Consider the following 27657-nt stretch of genomic DNA (forward strand, 5'->3'; position numbering starts at 1 on the left):
CACCCCCGTGCTTCACGGTTGGGATGGTGTTCTTCGGCTTGCAAGCCTCCCCCTTTTTCCTCCAAACATAACGATGGTCATTATGGCCAAACAGTTCTATTTTTGTTTCATCAGACTAGAGGACATTTCTCCAAATAGTACGATCTTTGTCCCCATGTGCAGTTCCAAACCGTAGTCTGGCTTTTTTATGGCGGTTTTGGAGCAGTGGCTTCTTCCTTGCTGAGGGTCCTTTGCACAGGGTCCTTTGCTGTTGTTCTGGGAATGATTTGCACTTTTCGCACCAAAGTACATTCATCTCTAGGAGACAGAACGCGCCTCCTTCCTGAGCGGTATGACGGCTGTGTGGTCCCATGGTGTTCATACTTGCGTACTGTTTTTTGTACAGATGAACGTGGTACCTTCAGGCATTTGGAAATTGCTCCCAATGACGAATCAGACTTGTGGAGGTCTACGATTTATTTTCTGAGGTCTTGGCTGATTTCTTTTGATTTTCCCATGATGTCAAGCAAAGAGGCACTGAGTTTGAAGGAAGGCCTTGAAATACATCCACGGTACACCTCCAATTGACTCAAATGATGTCAGTTAGCCTATCAGAAGCCTCTAAAGCCATGACATAATTTTCTGGAATTTCCCAAGCTGTTTAAAGGCACAGTCAACTTAGTTTATGTAAACCTCTGACCCACTGGAATTGTGATACTGTGAATTATAAGTTAAATAATCTGTCTGTAAACAAATATTGGAAAAATTACTTGTGTTATGCGCAAAGATGTCCTAACCGACTTGCCAAAACTATAGTTTGTTAACAAGAAATTTGTGGAGTGGTTGAAAAACGAGTTTTAATGACTCCAACCTAAGTGTATGTAAACTTCTGACTTCAAATGTATCTTGACAGGCCATATATCATTTGACCCCATCAGTCCATGTTTTACATAATAATCCATATAAAGTACAGTAATTTGTTAAATTAGAGGCACGTGTGAAAGTGAAACCATTGTTGAAATACGATTAAAGACTCAGATAATGGGAAATCAAATTAGAGATGGCTGATCTTGCTCTGTTGGAAGATGTGGCACACGCTTCATTTTGCAGAGAGCACGTTTTTAGAGACAGGTAGGACTGTTTTTGCTGAAAGTATAGATATCGTTTCCCAAAACCAATCGTATAGGATCTTTGCAAGGATTTAAGGCCTACTTTAGAAAGGCAAACGCTTGCCATTTCGGTGCACATCAACGTGCTATCAACCCTCGGGTGTTTAGCAATGGGCACTTTTCAGCGGGAGTTCGCCGATCGGCATCTCACATCCCTCGATGAGCCAATGTTTTGGATGCAATCATTAGCAAAACAAACTGTAACATACAATTTCCATACACCATTTCAAGAGGGGTTTCTTTGCCATCAATGGGTTCACAAATACGAACGGAGCAATAGACGGCACCCACAACGCCATAAAAACACCATCCCAAAACGAGTTAATCTATGTGAACAGAAAAGGTTTCCACTATTAATGAGCAGGTGATAGGTTATGTAATGCGCAAAAAATACTGCTGAATGTAGTGGCCAGGCGGAACGCGCGAATCGTTCATTCTGTAGAACAGCAATGTTGGCCTACATAGCTACAGGAGGGAGCTGTTGAGGATGGATTGCTTATTAGTGAGTTGCCTACTCATTTAAAGTATATTTGCATTCGCTAAAGCAACTTGAATTTTCCTAATGGTCCTCTCTTTGTAGCTATGTTTTTATTTTTACTGGTCAAGCCACAACTGAGTGAGCCAAGTAAAATATTTAGACACCTCTATTGAGTCTGAAAAGTTATTTTTTTTCGTAGCTTTTTTTGGTTGCGCTGTTGTTTTTAATTGTACGGCGTTATATATTCCCCACAGGTTTAAAGGGATGATTTTGACCATATATGGTTAATTAGGAGCGTTTCGCAATGCAAATAGCCAAGGTTGTACACAAGCACTGAGGCTAAAAACTATTGGTATTTAATCAATGGTTATCTCCTCCCGGTGTGCGTATCACGCTCGTAGGATTGTTTGATAAATCACTCTTTTTCTGTGTACGAACATTCTAAATTCCGTTCGTAAGTAGTATTTAAGAATAGCTTCTACGCAATATTAATAAGGCCCCAGAAATCTGAGACATCAGCGCATGCATTTTCTCCGTTCTCCGTCTCTTAAATAATATATTGGAAAAAGCTTACTGAGTATGGATGGTATAATCTCTCAGGTCTTTTACAGTATCTCTTTTTCTATGGATAGATGCTAACATTTACATAGACCCATAGAACTGGACCTAGTGGCAAGGTCTAGTACTGATCAGTTGCTGACATATGGAATAGGCAATGTGACTAAAAACGTCCTGGAAAATGATTTGAAAAAGCTGGGATGTATTGAGCCAAAGTCAAGATTCCCTACACTTTTCGTGTGGAAACTGGGAATGCATAATGCCAAAAATAAATTAAAGTGACAAAAGGAGGGGGGCTCTTGTGGCTGACTTTTTGATGAAGTTAACCAAAATGTTTCCCCTGGTACAAACCCAGGTCTTTTGTTTCCTTCTTCCATGATTATTTACACCGACTTTGATTTTTTTTTACAGGGCTTTGCCCTCGATGTGCGTCATGAGAAAATGGCTTCAGCAGACTCAACCACAAGCTCTCTCTCTCTTTTGCCTTCTCTGAGAGAATTAGAATGTCGTTATTGCATCATGTATAATTTACTCATACCTTTGTTCAGAGAGAAAGAGAGAGAGAGAGAGAGGGAGTAAGAGAGAGAGAGGCAGAGAGAGAAGAGAGGGACAGAGAAAGAGAGGCCCTTGTGGTGTGGAGTGGTGAGGAGACGAGAGACGGAGGCTGAGAGCAGCTTGTCTGAACATTCCTCATTGTGAGGACTCAGCAGATAATGATGTTAGTGTTCGTCTAAGGTAATGTACTCTGTGTCGCCCCAGACCTCTCTGATACTGTGGAAGTGGACTGAACTGAGTCTCCTGCTACTGGAGCAGATTGAACTGGAGTTGTTTTGAGAAGGACAATGCTGGTCAACCCTCCTCTTTAACAGTAGGCTGTATAAAAACTATATTTGGCTGCTTGAGTGAGTACTCACAGTTTAAAGCTCCGTGCTAGAAATGTTTTCGTGTTGCTCATCAGTATAGGGAGCTGTGATTGGTTGAGGCTACTGAGTCCATCTCTCTCAGAGCTACAGCTTACTGTATCTACTTGGGGCCTCTCTAGAATGGAGAGTTTGTGTCAATACAGTATATAAATAAATATCCTAGAAATGTGTTCCACATGACAAAGTCCTACTGCCTCACCAGTCATTTGGCATAGCAGCTGTCATATTCTCTCTCTCTCTCTCTCTCTCTCTCTCTCTCTCTCTCTCTCTCTCTCTCTCTCTCTGTGTCTCTCTCTCACTCTCTCGCGCTCTCTCTCGCACGCTCTCTCTCTCTCTCGCACTCTCTCTCTCTCTCTCTGTCTCTATCTCTCTGTCTCTCTGTCTCTCTCTCTCTCTCTCTCTCTCTCTCACTCTCTCGCGCTCTCTCTCTCTCTGTCTCTATCTCTCTGTCTCTCTGTCTCTCTCTCTCTCTCTCTCTCTCTCACTCTCTCGCGCTCTCTCTCTCTCGCGCTCTCTCGCGCTCTCTCTCTCTCGCACGCTCTCACTCTCTCTCTCTCTCTCTCTCTCTCTCTCTCTCTCTCTCTCTCTCTCTCTCTCTCTCTCTCTCTCTCTCTCTCTCTCTCTCTCTGCCAGCACATATTAACCACAGCACAGTATAAACACTATGTCGGAAAATATGAACATTTTGCTTCGACCCAAGTGGAAAACAAATCGAAATTGAATTATAACTCACTACTTTCTTTAGAAACAATAGTATTTTAAGTGGGAAAAAAAGTCAAAAGTTTTGCTTTCAGAGCAGTTAGTTTGTTTAGGACATGCTCAAAGAGGCAATTTGTACTCCAAACTACCAATGTAAAAACAGAATGGAGTTGGGCAGTGAAACAGAGTGACTAATGTTTCTGTTATCTTTCACTGCACTTGTCCTTACACACAGTGCAGATATAGTGCTCACTCTGAGGAAAACCCAGACTGCTCCGTGCCAGAAGCATAAATGCAAAGAGAATAGTCTTTAATAACATTTTTTTGGAATGGGACTTAAAAAAGAGAAATCTGCTGAAGTGATGGAGAAAGCTTGTGGTTTGACCCTGCTGTGAATTTCCAATGAGCCTCTTTGACAATCTGAGAGGATAGCCACTCTGGCACACGCTACATGCTACACACCCACATACAACACACACAGTTACACACACTGCCAGGCAGTAAGTGTGCAGAAACTTCTGGGAGTGGTCTGGGGAGGGTGGCTGACGAGAAGGTTGCACAAGGGGAAGGGAAGGCGAGGAGGGGAAACGAGGGGACGGGGTGTCCTGGCTGAGGATTAGTCACACGGGACTGAATGGGCTGCAGACGTCCACCACCAGCTTACTGATGTTAAGGACAAACACATACATGACTTCACTGACACACAAACTGAAAGTATGACCGTGTTGAACTTACTCAACCCCAGAGACCGGAGGGTTTCCCCTGTAAATAACCAATCACTTACATCTCTCCTCACAGTGAAAGCAAGTCTGTAGTGGTCAATTGAATTGCGGCCTCCTTATAAACACCATTATTACACTGGAACAAACCTGCTATCATTAAGCCCTTCTCATATGGAAGCGGGAGTGGTCGCTCTATACCAGTTTAGAGAGAGACGGGGAGAGAGTTTTGTGCCTGAATGTGAATAGCATTGGTGGAACACACAGACACACACACACACACCACGCCAGACCCTGGGTTGTGGTTGAATGTCACAGTGGAGGAACACTTTATGTCCTTGGTTAGGGGTGGGGCTGATGGTAGCAGGGGAGGGATGTTCCTCCTCTTCCCCGGTGAAGCTACATTTATTGGTCACCATCTGCAGGGTGGAGGAGTTTGGGCTGGGGCCAGCCTAGAGAGAGGCTTCTAATTAAACCATCATCATGATCAACTTGTGGTCAGTGATGGTCCCCAATGCTGGCTCTCCAAGATGAACATGGAATCACTGAGGCTTTCCTTGAAGCCTGTGTTGGACTGAATTAGAAAGGGAGAAACAAAACAGAGGAGAAAAGTGCTACAGGGCACTTTTTCTCTTCTTGGCAGGCAGAGAAAGACCTTCTGCCATATCCACTCAGGTTTAAACAATTACCCGACATCATAAGAAACCAGAAGAACCTTAGTCTGGAATAGTCATCGCTTTGGCCTGGCCTAGCTCGGTTTCAGGCATGGCGTAGCGAGCGTCACATGTTGGAGCTCTCGATAATTAAAATTAGTGTAAGAGGGTGTGCCTCCAGTCTCTGTATCTATGCAGCCCGAGGAGCTTTCCTTTGAGGTTGACAGCCTTTAATATAGTATTTCATGGTTTGATATGTGAGTGACACAGAGCTGCTCCAAGAGGACGGCAAAATGGTTTATTAGGGCCTAATTACAGCCCTGTGATTAAAGGGGAAGTGACTGTGATTAGGATAGTCGAGGACGATGTGGAAAATGGATGAATATTCAGAGCGGAGACGAGCAGTAACGGCTGTGTGTGTGTGTGTGTGTGTGGGGGGGGAGTATGAGTGCTGGCTGGTGCAGAAACCTGACTGCCTGGCTGGCTGACTGACTGCTGTGTAACCACATGCTATGATATCATCTTTACGGCAGATCTCATCTGGGGGCTTTTCAGCTTTAGCTATTGGGCAGAAAATGCATGCACAGATATATGGTGCTGCCCTGGTAATGGTAACCTTCCAGGTTCCTGGTTCCTACTGCCTGGCTCTCTCTTGTAAAGTATGCAAAAGGAGCGCTAGCTTTCCCTATGTGGAAGAAACCGTAAAGCTGATTTAGTGCTCTCACAGGCCTTGTACGTTGCCCTGTGATTACAAAAAAAGGAAAGGATGTAGTAGGTTTGAAGCTTGTTTTGGTATGCTATCAGCCCGGCATGCAGGAGTAATGCAGTGGACTTTCACAGCCAATTGAACATGAAACCGTCAGGAATGTGCAGCACAGCCAGGTCTGCTCCGAGCTGCTTGGGGAACTTGCTAAGAATCACACATTCTTGTGAACTTCAAAGTAGGCACTGTTTAAGCAAAGAGATAAATGGCCTTATTATTAGCAGTTTTATTCAATGGGGAGATTAGTATCGGTTTCTCTTTTCTTTTCAACCTGCAAACTTCGAACATTTTCAGACATGTGATATCAGCCATTTGTAAATCATTTCTGGGAGTGCTCTGAGGGTACGATATGGACAGCAAAACCTTGCCATTTTATAATTTCACAACTGACTTCATCCTTAAAATGACGGTTGGCTAACCTGTCTATTACTCTCTTTGATTTCAACAGTACATGCTTTTGCGCTCTGAGAGGTATTCATAATAAGCTTAAACTTATCTGACTTTATTGCTAACGGGGCCTTATCTTCCAGCTATTCAAGAAAGAGAAGTCATTTTTCCAATTTCCAACATTTTGCTGTTAGGTCACAGCCTGCTCAAACTACCTTGAGGGGATTGTTGTAGCAAACAACACAGATACTCACACACTCACACACACAAAGGCACAAACATTCACACACACACTCGCTCCCAGGAAAACTATATTCATCTTAAATAAATATGGAATGTTACAACTGTGGAATTCCGTTAGCCTAAACAGATACTGCCCTAGGTGCATATTTGCCAACTGGGAGCTTTCAGAAGTCACGTCATGTCCACATAATTTATATGTCAGGGGTATTATATGTTTTATATGGAGAACTAATGTTTATTCTTATTTTTCCTCTGATGAGATGGAATCAACAGTATTATGAGATGGAACAGTATGATGAGATGGAATCAACAGTATGATGAGATGGAACAGTATGATGAGATGGAATCAACAGTATGATGAGATGGAATCAACAGTATGATGAGATGGAATCAACAGTATGATGAAATGGAACAGTATGATGAGATGGAATCAACAGTATGATGAGATGGAATCAACAGTATGATGAGATGGAATCAACAGTATGATGAGATGGAATCAACAGTATGATGAGATGGAATCAACAGTATGATGAGATGGAATCAACAGTATGATGAGATGGAACAGTATGATGAGATGGAACAGTATGATGGGATGGAATCAACAGTATGATGAGATGGAATCAACAGTATGATGAGATGGAACACTATGATGAGATGGAATCAACAATATGATGAGATGGAATCAACAGTAAGATGAGATGGAATCAACAGTATGATGAGATGGAATCAACAGTATGATGAGATGGAATCAACAGTATGATGAGATGGAACAGTATGATGAGATGGAATCAACAGTATGATGAGATGGAATCAACAGTATGATGAGATGGAACACTATGATGAGATGGAATCAACAGTTTGATGAGATGGAACAGTATGATGAGATGGAATCAACAGTATGATGAGATGGAATCAACAGTATGATGAAATGGAACAGTATGATGAGATGGAATCAACAGTATGATGAGATGGAATCAACAGTATGATGAGATGGAATTAACAGTATGATGAGAACTTGTTCTCAACTAGCCTACCTGGTTAAATAAAGGTGAAATAAATAGAAATGGAATCAACAGTATGATGAGATGGAACATTATGATGAGATGGAATCAACAGTATGATGAGATGGAACACTATGATGAGATGGAATCAACAATATGATGAGATGGAATCAACAGTAAGATGAGATGGAATCAACAGTATGATGAGATGGAATCAACAGTATGATGAGATGGAACAGTATGATGAGATGGAATCAACAGTATGATGAGATGGAACAGTATGATGAGATGGAATCAACAGTATGATGAGATGGAACACTATGATGAGATGGAATCAACAGTATGATGAGATGGAATCAACAGTATGATGAGATGGAACAGTATGATGAGATGGAATCAACAGTATGATGAGATGGAATCAACAGTATGATGAAATGGAATCAACAGTATGATGAGATGGAACAGTATGATGAGATGGAATCAACAGTATGATGAGATGGAATCAACAGTATGATGAGATGGAATCAACAGTATGATGAGATGGAATCAACAGTATGATGAGATGGAATCAACAGTATGATGAGATGGAATCAACAGTATGATGAGATGGAATCAACAGTATGATGGGTGTATTCTTGCTAACGGATCACTTTACATCCACAGATAATATATCCCCAAAAGTGTTTTTCTTGCATCACATCAATCATGTTCCCCGCACTGAAAAACACAATTTTGCATGTCCAGGCGTTCACTTATTCTTTTTTACATCTCTATTTCCTCTGAATATACTCCTCAAAGCACGCTCCGCTTGGAAATGTATATTCATATATAATGTAAGATATTTTTTTTTACAATTAGTGTGTGGCGAACAGTAGTGGTCACAGAGGCCTCTTTATATTTAGTTTGGAGCATTGTCAGTTTTTCTATGATAATAATGGGAACCATGTGTTTGGCCGGCTAAAGAAAATTAGCGACCTTTCATGTGACCCACCTGTCGTGCTTTCAGCACCGTTAATGCTAACCTCATGTTACTATCATCAGGAGAGCCAGTCTGTGTCAGGCACTGGGGACATGAGGAGAGCGTCCTCACACAGGGCCCCTGGTAGCAGCTCCTGATACATTCTACTAATCCACCAGCACGGCAGGCCTGCTGCCTAACCTAGCACAGAGACTGTCTACATTTGACACTTACATGCGACTTCTGCTATCAGAATACGAAGGTTGCATTGAAAAGACAGGTCTTGATGCACAAAAGTCGCATTGTGGTCAGATTGTGTTCAGATCTGGCTAACCATTTCAGGAGGTGGTCAGGGACACATTTTGTGCAGATTTCTCCTCAATCTGAACGCAATCAGGCTACCGAAAGCGCATGCAGTGGGCAACGTCATCAGCACTCTGCCCACAAGTCTCCAGAAAACTTGTTTTGGGAGCGAGAGGCATCTTGTTTCATTAAAGGTAGGAGGAAATACATTCCTAGCCTGTGAGGAATGTGTTTGCTGGCTTCATAAATGCTAGCCAGCATTGAACTATTAGAACTTCTGGGGGTATACTATTATTTTATTTTTTTTGGTGAGGGGGGGGGGTGTAGAGTTATGCTAACCTGTTTGCGATCCCTTTAGCTTCGCTAGCTAGCTTTCTGGCCTACAGAGTTTCACTGGCTAGTTAGCTACAGTAGTTGGCTACTGCCATCAAGTTGTTGTTGTGTTATTATCAGATTTAGCCTGTTCCACCGTTTGCAGAATCCATACTAAATAAAAAATAAAAAAAGAAGCCAACTACTATTTGAATATACTGTGGGAAAAGGCAATCCGGAAACGATAGACACATTTAAATGTAGGTGTAGAGGCATGACACGTTCAGAATTCCATCATCACAACTCCATGATCAGAATACAAAAGCTGCATGAACTGTCAAGTCTAGACACGATCAGAGCAGCCAGAGCTGCTAACTAACAAACAAAGAAACAAAAACAATCACCAAACAAATATGAAAATCTCCACAATAAGCCGAGGGCACAACTGTGCTGGTGGAGAGCCTCCATCTTAAACGTGGTTCCCACCAGCATCAATCTCAGCATTTGTCAGTGTGCTGTAGTTGTTTTCTACAGGCTGGCAGGCAGGCAGGCAGCACAGAGAGTCTGGCAGTATAGTGCAGGTTCCTAGCCCTGAGCCTGGAGCCCTCCCTCCCAGTGTGCTGTAGTTGTTTTCTACAGGCTGGCAGGCGGGCAGCACAGAGAGTCTGGCAGTATAGTGCAGGTTCCTAGCCCTGAGCCTGGAGCCCTCCCTCCCAGTGTGCTGTAGTTGTTTTCTACAGGCTGGCAGGCGGGCAGCACAGAGAGTCTGGCAGTATAGTGCAGGTTCCTAGCCCTGAGCCTGGAGCCCTCCCTCCCAGTGTGCTGTAGTTGTTTTCTACAGGCTGGCAGGCGGGCAGCACAGAGAGTCTGGCAGTATAGTGCAGGTTCCTAGCCCTGAGCCTGGAGCCCTCCCTCCCAGTGTGCTGTAGTTGTTTTCTACAGGCTGGCAGGCAGGCAGCACAGAGAGTCTGGCAGTATAGTGCAGGTTCCTAGCCCTGAGCCTGGAGCCCTCCCTCCCAGTGTGCTGTAGTTGTTTTCTACAGGCTGGCAGGCAGGCAGCACAGAGAGTCTGGCAGTATAGTGCAGGTTCCTAGCCCTGAGCCTGGAGCACTCCCTCCCAGTGTGCTGTAGTTGTTTTCTACAGGCTGGCAGGCAGGCAGCACAGAGAGTCTGGCAGTATAGGGCAGGTTCCTAGCCCTGAGCCTGGAGCCCTCCCTCCCAGTGTGCTGTAGTTGTTTTCTACAGGCTGGCAGGCAGGCAGCACAGAGAGTCTGGCAGTATAGTGCAGGTTCCTAGCCCTGAGCCTGGAGCCCTCCCTCCCAGTGTGCTGTAGTTGTTTTCTACAGGCTGGCAGGCGGGCAGCACAGAGAGTCTGGCAGTATAGTGCAGGTTCCTAGCCCTGAGCCTGGAGCCCTCCCTCCCAGTGTGCTGTAGTTGTTTTCTACAGGCTGGCAGGCGGACAGCACAGAGAGTCTGGCAGTATAGTGCAGGTTCCTAGCCCTGAGCCTGGAGCCCTCCCTCCCAGTGTGCTGTAGTTGTATTCTACAGGCTGGCAGGCGGGCAGCACAGAGAGTCTGGCAGTATAGTGCAGGTTCCTAGCCCTGAGCCTGGAGCCCTCCCTCCCTCCCAGTGTGCTGTAGTTGTTTTCTACAGGCTGGCAGGCGGGCAGCACAGAGAGTCTGGCAGTATAGTTCAGGTTCCTAGCCCTGAGCCTGGAGCCCTCCCTCCGCAGTGAGCTGGGCTGCCCAGCTCCTCAGCTTTAACATGGTCTGTGCCATGTTGTAATGGACTCCCAGTGCATGATTGGAATACAATAACTGTTTCACTATGTTTTTCTTACCCCCCTTCACTCTCCACAAATGTAAAATGTCCCCGGCTACATGGGATATATAGTAGGAGCTGTGATGTAAGATGTTATTGCTGGATATGCAGACTAGGAAAATTTGGATTATTTTCCAAAAATCTCCCGGGCAGAAAGCATTATGATGTCACAAAGGCCACATTGTAGCCAGTTTGGGTGTACAGAGCTGTGTTTCCCTCTCTTTCTCTCTTGTTCTGTACATTGTCCAGCCACCTTCTGTGCTCCCTGCCCAGGCTACAGGGTTACTTCATGCCGTTTCCTTTTCTTGTGCTGTGAATCAATGCACAATGGCCCTATAGGACCACTTACATAATGGGAAAACTATGTATATCTTTGCACAGACAAAGTACAGTTTGAAAGGTTTAGTAAGCTTCAATTACACTATGACATTATTATTAATTATTATTTTCACCCTGTTATGGGACTAGTGATTGTATTACAACATGGTTATTCATGTTATAATAACATGTCAACATATTTGATTAGAGAGTTTATTACAATATCCAAGTATTTGTGTATCGTGGAGTATAATATGAACACATACACTCATGGTCTTTGGCTGAACCAAGTGATCTTGTGTTATCGCTCAATGACTTCAATTACAGTATGACCAGGAGGCCAATAGGTTTCCAGCCATCCTCTGTCTGAGGACTGTAGCTGTCTGACAGGGACCATCTGATTGGCTGTGTACAATGGCAGCATCATGGGAATGGAAATGCATCCAGTAGTTAAGTGAACAACCATGCATCTTCTGTTTTCCCACTAATTGAATTTGGCACTAAAATATGCTGGCAAGAGCCCCTTACCTTGTTTGACTTATTTATTGCCTGACTGGAGAGGTAATTCGACCTCCTCATTTCAAAGGATCTTTTTGGTCCAGAAAAAGAGTGTAAAACTCAATTAGCTTAGTGATCAGTGACTGAAACACTACATTTGTTTTCCTGTGAGGGGGAAGCAGAGCTGGGGAGTGGAGGAGAGCAACTAGAGCCCTGATCTCTTAGCTACCTCCCCCACTGCCTTGCAAAGCTACAGGGTGAGGGGAGAGAGAGAGCCCATGCAGTCCCTGCCATGTCACATGAGATTTGTGTCCTCCTTTTAAATCATTTCCCTCTTTAGAAGATTAAGAATGCAGAAATATTCTCAAACCGATCATTTTCCCTACTCCCAAGTGGACTAGTGCATTTGAAAACGCCACTATTAATTGCTGTTTTCAAAGAAGACAAATGATCCCTGCGACAGTAAATAAAAACAAAAATCAGAGGTTATAATGTTAATTGTTCAAATGGCTGTACAGGGGTCAGTGGAGCCAGCACAGAGCATATGCACCAATCACCATCAGATTTACAGACTAATTTACGTGGAAGGCAATATCAGTCTTACATGTTCATTGTTGTACCGTTGTTTATTCTCCATCTAGATATTGTTCTGGTATCTCAGAACACAATGTACTCGATGGACACACCGTGGGAATCCGGCTTATTTCCCTTCCAACCTTTTCATCTCAGAGAATACTGTTGTTCAACAGAGCCTTGCTTTGTGACCGGCTTCTTCTGTATCCGTCTTGGTCAAGAAGTTCACCACTAGACATATTTATCAGGATGCATGGGGCTTGAATTGTAGATCTAAACATTTATGACTACATTGCAAATGCATGACTGAAATGGCAACACAGACTGTGCCTGTGTTTGAAGAGGGACAAAACAACAGGAATCATTTGCGGCCACCGATGTGCCTTGTTCTAACCTGATCTTTTCTGGATCAATTGTTTCCTTTCTGGTTTAATTCACCATGTGATTGACTTTCAGTGCTTTACTGTTGGAAAATATCCACATTGAGCCGTGCTGCCTGAAATAGGGAAGTCATTTGAATACAGATGCTCACAGCTCAGTCCTGGTCACAGGATGCCGCTCCCAGTCAGGAGACAATTGCAGGTTGATTATGTTGCTACTGACAGAAGTTGCAACTCCTTTGTGCGGCTGAGATATTTGCATTTAAATGCTTATTGTAGGCATCTAAAAAGCATAAAGACTGATTGTAGCTTTGGCTGCTGGTTTGTACTTGCAAAAAAAAAAGAAGAGAGAATTGCAATAAGGGCGATTGACATGGAAATTAGGAAATTATTTTCAAACCGAAGGTTGGAGTAAATAAGTAGCTCTGTGTTGTTGTTTTGTGGTGCTGGTGTTCATTCTTGATTTGTATTGAGAGGGTCCATTGTCAGATTGGGTATGCATATCTTTGTAGTAAGACTGCATTTCAAATTGTTCGTATCTAATACACAGTAGAATGATTCTTTCTGATTGAGGTGTTTTCTTGGATATCTTTGTATATACCACAACATTTTGTCAATGTACTTTTCCCTGCGTTTGCTTCATACTGCTTGTTTGTGTGTAACAAGCTCTGCATATAAGTCACTGTGTCAGTCATCTGTCCATGTGATTGTGTGTGAATGTGTTTGGTACCATTTTTATGGTTTTGAGAGCTGTCTGTGTGTATGTTGAATGTGTTTGGTACCATTTTTATGGTTTTGAGAGCTGTCTGTGTGTATGTTGAATGTGTTTGGTACCATTTTTATGGTTTTGAGAGCTGTCTGTGTGTATGTTGAATGTGTTTGGTACCATTTTTATGGTTTTGAGAGCTGTCTGTGTGTATGTTGAATGTGTTTGGTATCATTTTTATGGTTTTGAGAGCTGTCTGTGTGTATGTTGAATGTGTTTGGTATCATTTTTATGGTTTTGGTTTTGTATGTTGAGCATTTTTATGGTTTTGAGAGCTGTCTGTGTATGTTGAATGTGTTTGGTACCATTTTTATGGTTTTGAGAGCTGTCTGTGTGTATGTTGAATGTGTTTGGTACCATTTTTATGGTTTTGAGAGCTGTCTGTGTGTATGTTGAATGTGTTTGGTATCATTTTTATGGTTTTGAGAGCTGTCTGTGTGTATGTTGAATGTGTTTGGTATCATTTTTATGGTTTTGAGAGCTGTCTGTGTGTATGTTGAATGTGTTTGGTATCATTTTTATGGTTTTGAGAGCTGTCTGTGTGTATGTTGAATGTGTTTGGTATCATTTTTATGGTTTTGAGAGCTGTCTGTGTGTATGTTGACTGTGTGTTTTTATTAGCTTTCACAAAAGCTGTATGTTTGTGTGAGTGACTCTTTCTGTGGAATCCGTGTGTATATGTGTTTGACAGGCTCTGATATGATGACAGAGTGTGTATGTATGTATGTGTGTGTGTGTCTGCCGGGTGCCCATAGCCGAGTGATGCCCCTGCTGATTCTGTGCCTCTGGCCCTTTGTCCTGCAGCACTCAGCGTGTCTGCTTCCTCAGGAGACTGACAGGCCTCTCCAGTGTGACCACACAAAGGACCAGCCTTCTTTGAGGTGTTAAAAACTTCCATTTATGCATCTCCCTGGACAAAAAGCACCAAGCCCATTTGAGTCCGGTGGCGACACAGGCAGGCATTGTGGCCACGCTTCCCCAGCACTCATTTCACAGATTCTGAAACCAGTATGTGGTGAACAGGATTTGAGGGGCTAAAGTGCCCCACGAGGGCCAGGCGATAAGAGGGAGAAACACCACCACTCAGTAAACTAGAAGATGGGGCTGTGGAAAATAAGTACATTACCTGAGAGAGAACTAGGCTTGTTTTCATAACCCCCCACTCAATAAGAGAGAGAGAGAGAGAGAGAGAGAGAGAGAGAGAGAGAGAGCGAGAGAGAGAGAGAGAGAGAGAGGGAGGGAGAGGGAGAGAGAGGAGAGAGGGAGAGAGAGAGAGAGAGGGAGAGAGAGAGAGAGAGAGAGAGAGAGAGAAAACATCCTCTCTTAGAGAAGGAAGAAAAAGAAAAGCCTTCTGCTACTTGGGGGAATTACATCCTAGAAGCTGAGAATAGTAGACAAATCAACAACCAAAAGACAAGGCTATCCTCTAAGTTGACACTATTCTTGTCTTTGAGTGGAGAATATGTGAGTGTGAATCAAAGAGAATTGACAGGCTGCACACCCGGCTGTTACTAACACAGGGAACATGAATGCCTCCTGCGGTGGATTGAAGCCTTCTAGTGGCTGGTCATTTCTCTATCCAACCACCTCTGTAAATGGACTTTTATTCTTGTTATTTGAGGCAGAGTAAATCACATGTAATGTATTTGCGGTGCGGCAGGCACATGAAATAACGGTTTGATCACAGAGCTGTCTGCCTCTCTTCACAAACACAGGGAAGAAGGTTTGATTCTCCCTTTACCGCACCACTGTTATTCACAGAGGAATAGTGAAACACTCAATAAGACAGAGTCAAAAGCCCTGTCACTGTTTCAGACCTGCACAATAAAGACATTATTGTGTGGTGTCACTTTCTCAGCCTCTCCTGACCTGAGTGTGATTGACAATGGTGAGTGTTTCAGGCAGGTCTTCTTTGATCGTTGTGACAGGAGGCCTGGTGCAGCTCCATCTTTAATCTGTGCCTGTCGTGTTCACATGAGAGAGAGGCAGAGAGGAGAGAGATGGGGGACAAAGACAGAGACAAAGAGCAAAAGAGAGAGAGACACGGCGATGGAGAGAGACAGACTGAAATAAAGAGGGAGTGAGGGAGAAAGAGAGAAAGAAAGGAGAGAGCAAGGCAGGAAGAGAAAGAAGGGGAGAGCAGGGAGGCTGTGACAGGTAATAGTGTGCTGAAGCAGCTGTGTCTGGCTGTGATTGGAGCATTTCCAGCACCAAATAACTCAATGATATGGTGGATTTTTTTGCGTGGAAATAAAGCTTGTCTTTGTGAGCTCATATTCTTTGGCATGCCTGTGCAGTGTGCTCTGTGCCACAGGGAATTTATAGCTTTCTGTTAACCAAGTTATCATAGGGACATCAGCGCTCTGTCTCCTCAACTGCTCTTCTGTCTATCCTCCCCCTGTTGTAGCCTGCCAACCCCCAGGTAACTGCAGCCCTGCTAACCTCCCTGCTGACCTGGGCATCAGATTGTATTAGCCCAGACATGGCTTTGACCTCCCCTTTTTGTAATGACGGCCTTTCATTCACTGCATTCTACAGCTATGCTTTTTCTCATTCGCGGTGGGCGATGTGGGGAAAGTGGGTTGATTTTGTGGACTTGGATATTGAATCTGACAATGGCTTGAGCCGAGTCCACTAATAGACATTTCAGCAGAATTTTCACCTCCCTTCTCTTCCCTCCACCCCCCATTTCCCCAAGGCTCCCTGCTGTTTAGCCTGTACTGCTGTTATGGGCCCACCTCATTGCCTTACCCCCCCCCCCCCCCCCACCCAGCCCTCCCATAGTCCCCAGCCCTGGATGGGCCACTGCTGCCTCTCTCTGTCTGTAGAGATAACCAGGTCTCAGCCAGGTGGGGACCAACACGCTGATGGCAAAAAGATTGCCTCCATTGTCAAAATAACTACCTCTGCAAAATCCCTACTTTAGCATGTTTGGACTAGAAGGAGTGAGGGCTGGAATAGTGCACTGGGGATATTTAGAAAATGTTGCAGATCTGGATACAGCTGTGTTGTGCAGGGGATTGGTTTGTCCTGTACATATTTGCATATACACTCACGCGCACACACGCACACACACGCACACACACGCACACACACACACACACACACACACACACACACACACACACACACACACACACACACACACACACACACACACACACACACACACACACACACACACACACACACACAGCTGAACAATGTCAATGGCAGTCTCATATTCATGTGTGTCTTTGCTTTGTTTGTCCTGTCTGGACATTGACAGAGAAAAAAGACACTTGTGTAACTGCGTTCTATATAGTTGTTCTGAAGGTTGGCCATTGATTCTCAGCCATGTGCATATGATGGTCAGCGAGAGAGACATTACCCCGTTATGTGCTGGGGTAATCAAATCAAGCCGAGCCCCCTGTAGATGAACACATGCCTGGAATCTGAAGGTTCATTTGATTGGAACCCATCTCTTCGGTGATGTCTGTGGAACAGCTTTCAATTACATATGAAAGGAAGGATTTCAGGCCAAATGGTAGCTCCAGAGGGCATACGTACAGTCTGTAACATACGGATAAATGAAAAGTAACCAAGTGAGAAAGAGAGAGAGAGGTTTTTGTATTGGTGTATAGGTTTACTTTAAATCCTGCTCTAACATGACAGACATGTGCGTTTTGGATTATGGCCCTAGAGGCCTGCTTTCACTCGTTAGCCCTGACACACACTGGGCTGTGGTCTGGTGTTGGAGAAGTGTCCTGACAAGGGGCTGTGGTCTGGTGTTGGAGAAGTGTCCTGACACAGGGCTGTGGTCTGGTGTTGGAGAAGTGTCCTGACACCGGGCTGTGGTCTGGTGTTGGAGAAGTGTCCTGACACCGGGCTGTGGTCTGGTGTTGGAGAAGTGTCCTGACACCGGGCTGTGGTCTGGTGTTGGAGAAGTGTCCTGACACAGGGCTGTGGTCTGGTGTTGGAGAAGTGTCCTGACACCGGGCTGTGGTCTGGTGTTGGAGAGGTGTCCTGACACCGGGCTGTGGTCTGGTGTTGGAGAAGTGTCCTGACACCGGGCTGTGGTCTGGTGTTGGAGGAGGGTCCTGACACAGGGTTGTGGTATTGGAGGAGGGTCCTGACACATGGCTGTGGTGTTGGAAGAGGGTCCTGACACAAGGTTGTGGTGTTGGAGGAGGGTCCTGACACATGGCTGTGGTGTTGGAGGAGGGTCCTGACACAGGGCTGTGGTGTTGGAGGAGGGTCCTGACACAGGGCTGTGGTGTTGGAGGAGGGTCCTGACACAGGGCTGTGGTGTTGGAGGAGGGTCCTGACACAGGGCTGTGGTGGTGGAGGAGGGTCCTGACACATGGCTGTGGTGTTGGAGGAGGGTCCTGACACAGGGCTGTGGTGTTGGAGGAGGGTCCTGACACAGGGTTGTGGTGTTGGAGGAGGGTCCTGACACAGGGTTGTGGTATTGGAGGAGGGTCCTGACACAGGGTTGTGGTGTTGGAGGAGGGTCCTGACAAAGGGTTGTGGTGTTGGAGGAGGGTCCTGACACAGGGTTGTGGTGTTGGAGGAGGGCCCTGACAAAGGGTTGTGGTATTGGAGGAGGGTCCTAACACAGGGTTGTGGTATTGGAGGAGGGTCCTGACACAGGGTTGTGGTGTTGGAGGAGGGTCCTGACACATGGCTGTGGTGTTGGAGGAGGGTCCTGACACAGGGTTGTGGTATTGGAGGAAGGTCCTGACACAGAGGTGTGGTGTTGGAGAAGTGTCCTGGCACAGAGTTGTGGTGTTGGAGAAGTGTCCTGGCACAGAGTTGTGGTGTTGGAGGAAGGTCCTGACACAGGGTTGTGGTGTTGGAGAAGTGTCCTGGCACAGAGTTGTGGTGTTGGAGAAGTGTCCTGGCACAGAGTTGTGGTGTTGGAGAAGTGTCCTGGCACAAAGTTGTGGTGTTGGAGAAGTGTCCTGGCACAGGGTTGTGGTGTTGGAGAAGTGTCCTGGCACAGAGTTGTGGTGTTGGAGAAGTGTCCTGGCACAGAGTTGTGGTGTTGGAGAAGTGTCCTGGCACAGAGTTGTGGTGTTGGAGGAAGGTCCTGACACAGGGTTGTGGTGTTGGAGAAGTGTCCTGGCACAGAGTTGTGGTGTTGGAGAAGTGTCCTGGCACAGAGTTGTGGTGTTGGAGAAGTGTCCTGGCACAGAGTTGTGGTGTTGGAGCGGTGTCCTGGCACATAGTTGTGGTGTTGGAGGAAGGTCCTGACACAGGGTTGTGGTGTTGGAGAAGTGTCCTGGCACAGAGTTGTGGTGTTGGAGAAGTGTCCTGGCACAGAGTTGTGGTGTTGGAGAAGTGTCCTGGCACAGAGTTGTGGTGTTGGAGGAAGGTCCTGACACAGGGTTGTGGTGTTGGAGGAACGTCCTGACACAGAGTTGTGGTGTTGGAGGAGGGTCCTGGCACAGAGTTGTGGTGGGTTTTAGGTGGAGGGTCCCTTTAATATAGTCTAGGGGTTTGGCCAAAGACAAAGGAAAGGAAAGGCCACCCTTTGTCAGAACTACCACAGGTGTCCTTGAGCTCTCTGGCCCGGGGCCTTTGAAGTGAGAACTGTTAGTCTGTCTGTTGGGCTTGTTCAAAGGGCTTTCTGTTTGACAGATCAATCCCTCTGCGTCTCTAGTGTGGGACATAGATAAATGTTGATTTTTCTTTAAAAGCGGTGCTGTCTGTAATGTGTGGCAACCCCCTGACTGACTGTCCACCTGTGGTTTAATGAGAATTATCTATTTGGCTGATAGCTCACCACCCCCGATGTCTCGGGTACTCCAGTAGTGCAGACAGCTGGTGGTGGTGTGTGTGTGTGTGTGTGTGTGTGTGTGTGTGTGTGTGTGTGTGTGTGTGTGTGTGTGTGTGTGTGTGTGTGTGTGTGTGTGAGTGTGTGAGAAAGTGTGTGTGAAAGGGTATGTTCGTGTGTTAAAGCGAAAGATAGTGTTCATTCAGTGTGTGTATGTGTTAGTTTTGTTTTAGTTTCCGTTTATGTGTGTTGTGTTTCAGTGCGGTTTGTTGTCACCAACCTCTCTGCAACAGCTGAGTAAAACATTTAAAAGGCTCTATGGTTATTGTGGACACAATGATTGGGTGATAAAAGTGTTGGGGGAAACTAATAAACTGAATTTGGAGTTGATTGAGATTCTGTTTTAATGAATCCATGATCGTCTAATTAGTGAAAGGAAGGATTCCCATCTCTGTGTTAATTCCCCAGCAGCCCGTAGGCTGTGTTCTGAGCAGGAAAAGAGCTGCTCTACTGCATCACACCACTACAATAGTCTCTGTCTGAAACATTCTTATCACACCAGACGAATTACAACATTTGTTTAATTATTTGTAATATCACTCTGATTTTTCTTATTATCTATAATCATAATCATTTTTCTCTAGACAAATGATTTCTTTAAATAAGCCATGAATACAAAATTACATATTTTCTATTTGTCTGTTACTTTCCTCATTGTTTCAATTAACATCACATTATACATTCAAAGACTTGTTCATTTCTACCCCCTGCAATTAAAAGTGTTCTCATTTATTAACGGGAATGAGTCAGATGTTATACACTGAGTGTACAAAACATTAAGAACACCTGCTCTTTCCATGACATAGACTGATCAGGTGAATCCAGATGAAAGCTATGATCCCTTATTGATGTCACTTAAATCAACCTCAATCAGTGTAGATGAAGGTGAGGAGACAGGTTAAAGAAGGGTTTTTAAGCCTCAAGACTACTGAGACATGGATATGTGCAACTCAATATTAGGAAGATGTTCTTAATGTTTTGTCAAATCAGTGTATGTTTCATAAAGAAACACTTGCTTATTGAATTACTACCCTGGTTATGTATTTAATACAGTGGGCTATGATAGTCTGGGTGGAGAGCGCCCTTAGTGGGTTTGGAAAGTAAAATTGTGTGTGTGTGTGTAGACGTCTGTCTGCCTTTCTGTCTTTGTTTCTTTCTCTATTTGTCCATCTGCTTGTCTGTGTGTGTGTCTGTTTTTCCATCTCTGACCCTGTGCAGGTGCACGTGTCTGTCCGTATGTGTATGTGTGTGTGTGTGTGTGCAGTACAGTGCAGAGAGGTGAGACAGTGTGGTGTGGACACTGGCAGACTTCTGGCTAGGATGGCTGGGTCCTTTGAGAGGTTGGACTGTCAGCTCAGAGGCGCTATAAAGATGACAGCAGATTACCATTCAGTCAGGGCCAGTCTGTGGGCCTTCTCTCTCCTATTGTTACTTTCAGTCTCAAGGCTGCACATTCAGATCCATTCATGACTACTGCTTCTCCCTGGCCTATTCTATTAACCCTCCATCCTCTCTTACTGAGATCTCTTTTCTGTACTTTGACACCAATTGCAAATGTGTTGGTATATTTCTCTGGTCTGCTGTTGGTATCTTTTATTCCCTGCCTTGCCGCAGGAGACCAAGGTACAGTAGCACAAATTACTGGCAGATCAATTAAGTGTGACCTTAAAAACCTCTGTCCTGGTTTAATTGGCGGTGCTGAAGCAGGGTAATTGTATAAATCAGCTGTTAATGAGATCGCAGCTTGTTGCGAAAAACAAGATAATGTGAGGAAATGAACATCAATGAGCTTTGTGCCGTTTCAGACCCGTGCTGTGGTTGTGCACAATGATCACTCCACTTCTCTCTCACTTTGGATGTTGTTGTGGTTCCTGTTTTGGTGTGTTATTTTTCCACTGTATGGAGGTAGAAATATTGATGTAAAATTCCGGGTTAGATAATGGCTAAAAGTGGTATGTCCATATTGCAGAGGCTTCGGGTTGTTTGTGTTTTCCAGAGCTCTGGCGGCTGGGCTCAGAGAGAGACATGCCGTCACTAGCAGAGCATGCTGCTAAATAAATCATTAGCCTGCCGCGCTCAAAGAAAGAGAGTCAAAATTAAATAAAACAACCACTTTATATGAAAGCCATGTATTAGTGGAATCTACTGGCTGTAGGACAGATTAATGAGGTATTAGAGAAGTGGATTTTAAACATTGTCTAGGACGTGGTCCCGAACTCTTTCATTACTAAAGCTGTTTTACCTCAGCTGTAGACGTTCTGACCATGGGCCAGCATCCCCTTCTCCTCCTTACCCCTCCCTCCTATCTCCCTCTCTATCCTTTCCTCTCCAAGTTTGTTTTGATATATGTGCAAATAAAGTTATTTTAATGATTGTACAGATTTTATTTTTTTATAACGTATCCATAACATATGTTGTTTTGAATTGAATGTCTGGGATGGATTGTTTAACTGTTTTCAGAAATAATTCATGTATATATGTTTTAAAGATGGACAAAGAGACATTTATTTATTTTGTCTGGTTTTTTTATCATTTCAGGTCACTTTCATGAGTTCAGAATCAACTAACCAGTGATCGCTGGGTGCTGGGGGTTTAGTCTTTCTGTTTGTGTAAGTACCCTTTTTCCTCCATCTCTTTCACCCCTGGAGGCCTCCATCCACACTGAACACCTGCATTGAATGAAATGCACAAATAAATACTAATATAATGGATGCTACAGAATAAGCTTATATTGTTACTCCACATGGTCACTTTTACAATTTAGACTTACTCTACATGACCAAAAGTATGTGGATACCTGCTCGTCAAACATCTCATTCCAAAATCATGGGCATTAATATGGAGTTGGTCACCCTTTTCTGCTATAACAGCCTGCTCTAACAGCCTCCACTCTTCTGGGAAGACTTTCCACTAGATGTTGGAACATTGCTGCGGGGACTTGCATTCATTCATCCACAAGAGCATTCGTGAGGTCGGGCACTGATGTTGGGCGATTAGGCCTGGCTCGCTGTCGGAGTTCCAATTCATCCCAAAGATGTTCAATAGGGTTGAGGTCAGTGCTCTTTGCAGGCCAGACAAGTTCTTCCACACTGATCTCAACAAATCATTTCTGTATGGACCTCGCTTTGTGCACGGGGGCATTGTCATGCTGAGATAGGAAAAGGCCTTCCCCTAACTGTTGCCACAAAGTTGGAAGCACAGATTAGTCTAGAATGTTATTGTACTGTATGCTGTAGCATTAAGATTTCCCTTCACTGGAACTAAGGGGCATAGCTCAAATCATGAAAGACAGTCCCAGACCGTTATTCCTCATCCACCAAACTTTACAGTTGGCACTATGCATTGGAGCAGGTAGCATTCTCCTGGCATCCGCCAAACCCAGATTAGTCCGTTGGTCTGCCAGATGGTGAAGCGTGATTCATCACTCCAGAAAACGCGTTTTCACTGCTCCAGAGTCCAATGGCGGCGAGCTTTACACCACTCCAGCCGACGCTTGGCATTGTGCATGGTGATCTTAGGCTTGTGTGCGACTGCCTGGCCATGAAAAGTAATTTCATGATGCTGCTGACAAACATTTCTTGTGCCGACGTTGCTTCCACAGGCAGTTTGGAACTCCCTAGTGTTACAATTGAGGACAGAAGATTTTTACACGTTACATGCTTCAGTACTCAGTGGTCTCATTCTGTGAGCTTGCGTGGCCTACCACTTTGCGGATCAGCTGTTGTTGCTCCTAGACGTTTCCACATGAACAGCACTTACAGTTGATCGGGGCAGTTCTAGCAGGGTAGAAATTTGACGAACTGACTTGTTGGAAAGGTGGTATCCTATGACGGTGCCAAATTGAAAGTCACTGAGCTCTTCAGTAAGGCCATTCTACTGCCAATGTTTGTCCATGGAGATTGCATGGCTGTGTGCTCAACTTTATACACCTGTCAGCAACAGGTGTGCCTGAAATTGCTGAATCCACTCATTTGAAGAGGTGTCCACATACTATTGTATATAATGTTTATTTTGGAGTTGTTTATTCATGTACAGAATCTTTATTTTTTCAGATTCTGCTTTTATTTCTAGTTAAAAGAAAAATACTGCACACAATCTGAGGTTAAAGTACATTTTCACACCTACGTTCTTGTATTCTAGCTTTAGTTGTATATAGAGGTTGAATGCAGAAGACCATGGAACTGTGACACGTACATGCATAGTCAGGCTAGCTAATGACGTCAAGGCCTTGTGAGACTTGTGAACCCTCTGTGAGTTTACCTCAACCTCTGAGGCCCTTAGAAAACTAAATCCAGGTGTCTTGGTTCTTTTCCTCACTTTTCATGTCTACCTCCATAGTAGCATGTATAGTGCTTTTGATTCTATTCTCTACGCTAATGTCGGCTGCTGTTATTGGTAGTTTATGGCTGCGTGTCGTCTCAATAAGAACATTCACAAGAGGGAAGAAAGAGTCCATTTCAGGAAACGCAGGCAGCGCCTCCGAAAACAGCCAGTATATGGCTGTACTTTATTGCTACAATACGCCTTTAATGGGAGCTCTCTCTGCTGCACTGTTGTAATAAAAAATGTATCTGAGAAAATGTTTCTTGAGCAAATAAAGCCAAGAAAGTTTAGTTGATTTTAATATTTTTTCAAATGTCAGTTGGAGATTTCCGGAGAGGCAGGACTGAATGATATGAATGTGGCTGAGGAGTCCTTGTTGGTCCTGCATAATCAACTGTGGCACTGATAAGAGTCAATCCCATCTCAAAGTTCACGGCCATTTACTAATACCGATGGTTTATCTCTGCCATTTCTCCTCAAACACAGTTGTCTTCAGTGCAAATCAATGCTCCCATCTAAACCAAATTGTCTAATGCTTTTCATATTTTGTTTGTAGTGTCTGTTGGTGTTGTTAAGTCTGTTCTCAATGGCAGTCCATGTTGGGAATGTGGGCTTGTCTTTAGCTGCAGTGAGCAGACAGAATGGTGGAATAACAAAGCCTTAGCTTTGGATTTGATCACCAATGAATACTGCTCAGTGAAAAGAATGGATAAACGTTGTGAAGGGACATGATGAGTGAATGAGCATTCATTAGCCAGACTGCATCGCATTAGTAGTAAATAAACCACTGGTGAGCTCCTGATACTACCACAGCTTTACACTGTAGCATTAGTAGTAAATAAACCACTGGTGAGCTCCTGATACTACCACAGCTTTACACTGTAGCATTAGTAGTAAATAAACCACTGGTGAGCTCCTGATACTACCACAGCTTTACACTGTAGCATTAGTAGTAAATAAACCACTGGTGAGCTCCTGATACTACCACAGCTTTACACTTTGTAGCATTAGTAGTAAATAAACCACTGGTGAGCTCCTGATACTACCACAGCTTTACACTTTGTAGCATTAGTAGTAAATAAACCACTGGTGAGCTCCTGATACTACCACAGCTTTACACTTTGTAGCATTAGTAGTAAATAAACCACTGGTGAGCTCCTGATACTACCACAGCTTTACACTTTGTAGCATTAGTAGTAAATAAACCACTGGTGAGCTCCTGATACTACCACAGCTTTACACTGTAGCATTAGTAGTAAATAAACCACTGGTGAGCTCCTGATACTACCACAGCTTTACACTTTGTAGCATTAGTAGTAAATAAACCACTGGTGAGCTCCTGATACTACCACAGCTTTACACTGTAACATTAGTAGTAAATAAACCACTGGTGAGCTCCTGATACTACCACAGCTTTACACTGTAGCATTAGTAGTAAATAAACCACTGGTGAGCTCCTGATACTACCACAGCTTTACACTGTAGCATTAGTAGTAAATAAACCACTGGTGAGCTCCTGATACTACCACAGCTTTACACTGTAGCATTAGTAGTAAATAAACCACTGGTGAGCTCCTGATACTACCACAGCTTTACACTTTGTAGCATTAGTAGTAAATAAACCACTGGTGAGCTCCTGATACTACCACAGCTTTACACTTTGTAGCATTAGTAGTAAATAAACCACTGGTGAGCTCCTGATACTACCACAGCTTTACACTGTAGCATTAGTAGTACATAAACCACTGGTGAGCTCCTGATACTACCACAGCTTTACACTGTAGCATTAGTAGTAAATAAACCACTGGTGAGCTCCTGATACTACCACAGCTTTACACTGTAGCATTAGTAGTAAATAAACCACTGGTGAGCTCCTGATACTACCACAGCTTTACACTGTAGCATTAGTAGTACATAAACCACTGGTGAGCTCCTGATACTACCACAGCTTTACACTTTGTAGCATTAGTAGTAAATAAACCACTGGTGAGCTCCTGATACTACCACAGCTTTACACTGTAGCATTAGTAGTAAATAAACCACTGGTGAGCTCCTGATACTACCACAGCTTTACACTTTATAGCATTAGTAGTAAATAAATCACTGGTGAGCTCCTGATACTACCACAGCTTTACACTGTAGCATTAGTAGTACATAAACCACTGGTGAGCTCCTGATACTACCACAGCTTTACACTTTGTAGCATTAGTAGTAAATAAACCACTGGTGAGTTCCTGATACTACCACAGATTTACACTTTGTAGCATTAGTAGTAAATAAACCACTGGTGAGTTCCTGATACTACCACAGCTTTACACTTTGTAGCATTAGTAGTAAATAAACCACTGGTGAGTTCCTGATACTACCACAGCTTTACACTTTGTAGCATTAGTAGTAAATAAACCAAAACAACAGGGTCCACTGCTTCCTCTGGAGAGGAAGACCTGGAACCAAGACATTAACATTGCTATTGACAAGTTACAGGTTACCTCTCTATTTTGGGAATAAAACGGTTGGTTATTGTTGGACCAAAGGGAAAAAGATAACTACAGTAGCTACTGACTAAGAACAGAAACATCAGCCTTATGGTTGGCATAGGTACAGTTGGTTGAGTGACAGGGTATGCCTTGTTGTCCACTGGCTAAGTGCATGTGTGTGTGTGTGTGTGTTTGTTTTTGTAGGAACAGCAAATGCTCCCAATGATGTGTGTGTTGAACAAAGGACTTGGTACAATGTGTGTATAGACCTGAGGTAGACATTAGAGTTCTCCTACATTACTTGAGATGCTCCCACTCATGAAGACCTTGATAGTGAATAGCCAATGGAATGAACACCTGAGCTTTTCTCTTCGAAGCAGAAGATAAGGTGCATTGTGGGAAAAATGCTTGTAGACATAACATCATATAATTGTAAATGTTTTATTTAATTGTTATTCAGTGATTGTATGTGGTTGTCATTGACCACAGTACCCAAATATTCCCATTTGTACAGTTAGTACTTTACTCGCAATGTTATTTAAGAAGTATCAGTGTGCGTTAGAATAGATTGTACCACACTCCCTGTGTCTCCCTGTCTTACTGGTTTTAGATGGCCTGTGTGTGATGTTCCAAAGACCTGCTCCACTCCCCTGTGCTCTTCTATCAGCCAGACCTGACACACTCATTCATCTAAATCCTATGCAACTTCAATCTACATGTTTAATTCATCCTAAACGAGGCGGTGAGTCACGGTGTTTGGCTTCCATGTATTTCATCACTCCTGTGTGAACTCATTTAGAAACACCAAAGCGTGGAGGGCAGAATACGCTCTTTGTCAGCGTGTGTCATCATGTAATAAGTGATGGACACACAGCAGTCACTCTGGGCTATGCTCAGTCCAGCGCTGATGCCCCTCATGGGGAAGATCTGCTGGAGAGGTTTTCTGAGAAATGCAATAAACAGCACTTCACCACAAAATCAAAATGAATAACCTTTGGTTGGTTATCTTCTCATCTATTTTGTATGAAATGTGCCTGTTGGTTCGGCCAACTGACCCTGTCTGCGCTGATTATGACCCGTGATGTAGATAAACGGAGACTGTTTGGCAAAGTGATTTTAATTTCATCAGCCTTGGTTTCAATTGCTCTAGAGGAACACTGGGAATATTCAAATTGATTGTTGGCAGATTGCTTTATCTGTCAGGAAAGAGTTTCCGTACAGGTATGTAGATACAGTATGCCTGCATTCACTAATGCCATATAACCCTGATAGATCCTGTTAGTTGTAAGGTTTGGTGACATTGTGTCTAACCCCTTCAGATATGACAATTTTTCAATCCCCTCTGTATGAGCTGCCATCCCAGCAACATGCTGTTGTTATCGGGGTTATACCCTATCAGCTTTATTAGATATGAGGCCTGATTTGATGGCTTGATGTGCTTTATTTGATTCTCTGTAGAATGAAACCTAGTATAGACTTGGCTTCTTTCCTTCCTCTCAAGTTACAGCCCTTGTAGGACAGAGAGAAGTTTCACCTAT

At 44.0% G+C, this 27657-nt stretch overlaps 1 protein-coding gene across 1 annotated transcript in view; it reads left to right on the forward strand.

Moving 5' to 3' along the window:
• Nucleotides 1-27657, forward strand: part of LOC135565125 (transcription factor SOX-6-like) — a 189963-nt gene that overhangs the window by 11475 nt on the left and 150831 nt on the right. The window contains exon 3 of the mRNA XM_065011167.1: nt 21858-21928. The gene's annotated coding sequence lies outside the window, so the exon portion shown is untranslated. The remainder of the gene's footprint in view (nt 1-21857; nt 21929-27657) is intronic.

This window comes from Oncorhynchus nerka, linkage group LG27 (genome assembly GCF_034236695.1).
Source record: "Oncorhynchus nerka isolate Pitt River linkage group LG27, Oner_Uvic_2.0, whole genome shotgun sequence".
In the NCBI taxonomy this organism is placed as follows: Eukaryota; Metazoa; Chordata; class Actinopteri; order Salmoniformes; family Salmonidae; genus Oncorhynchus; species Oncorhynchus nerka.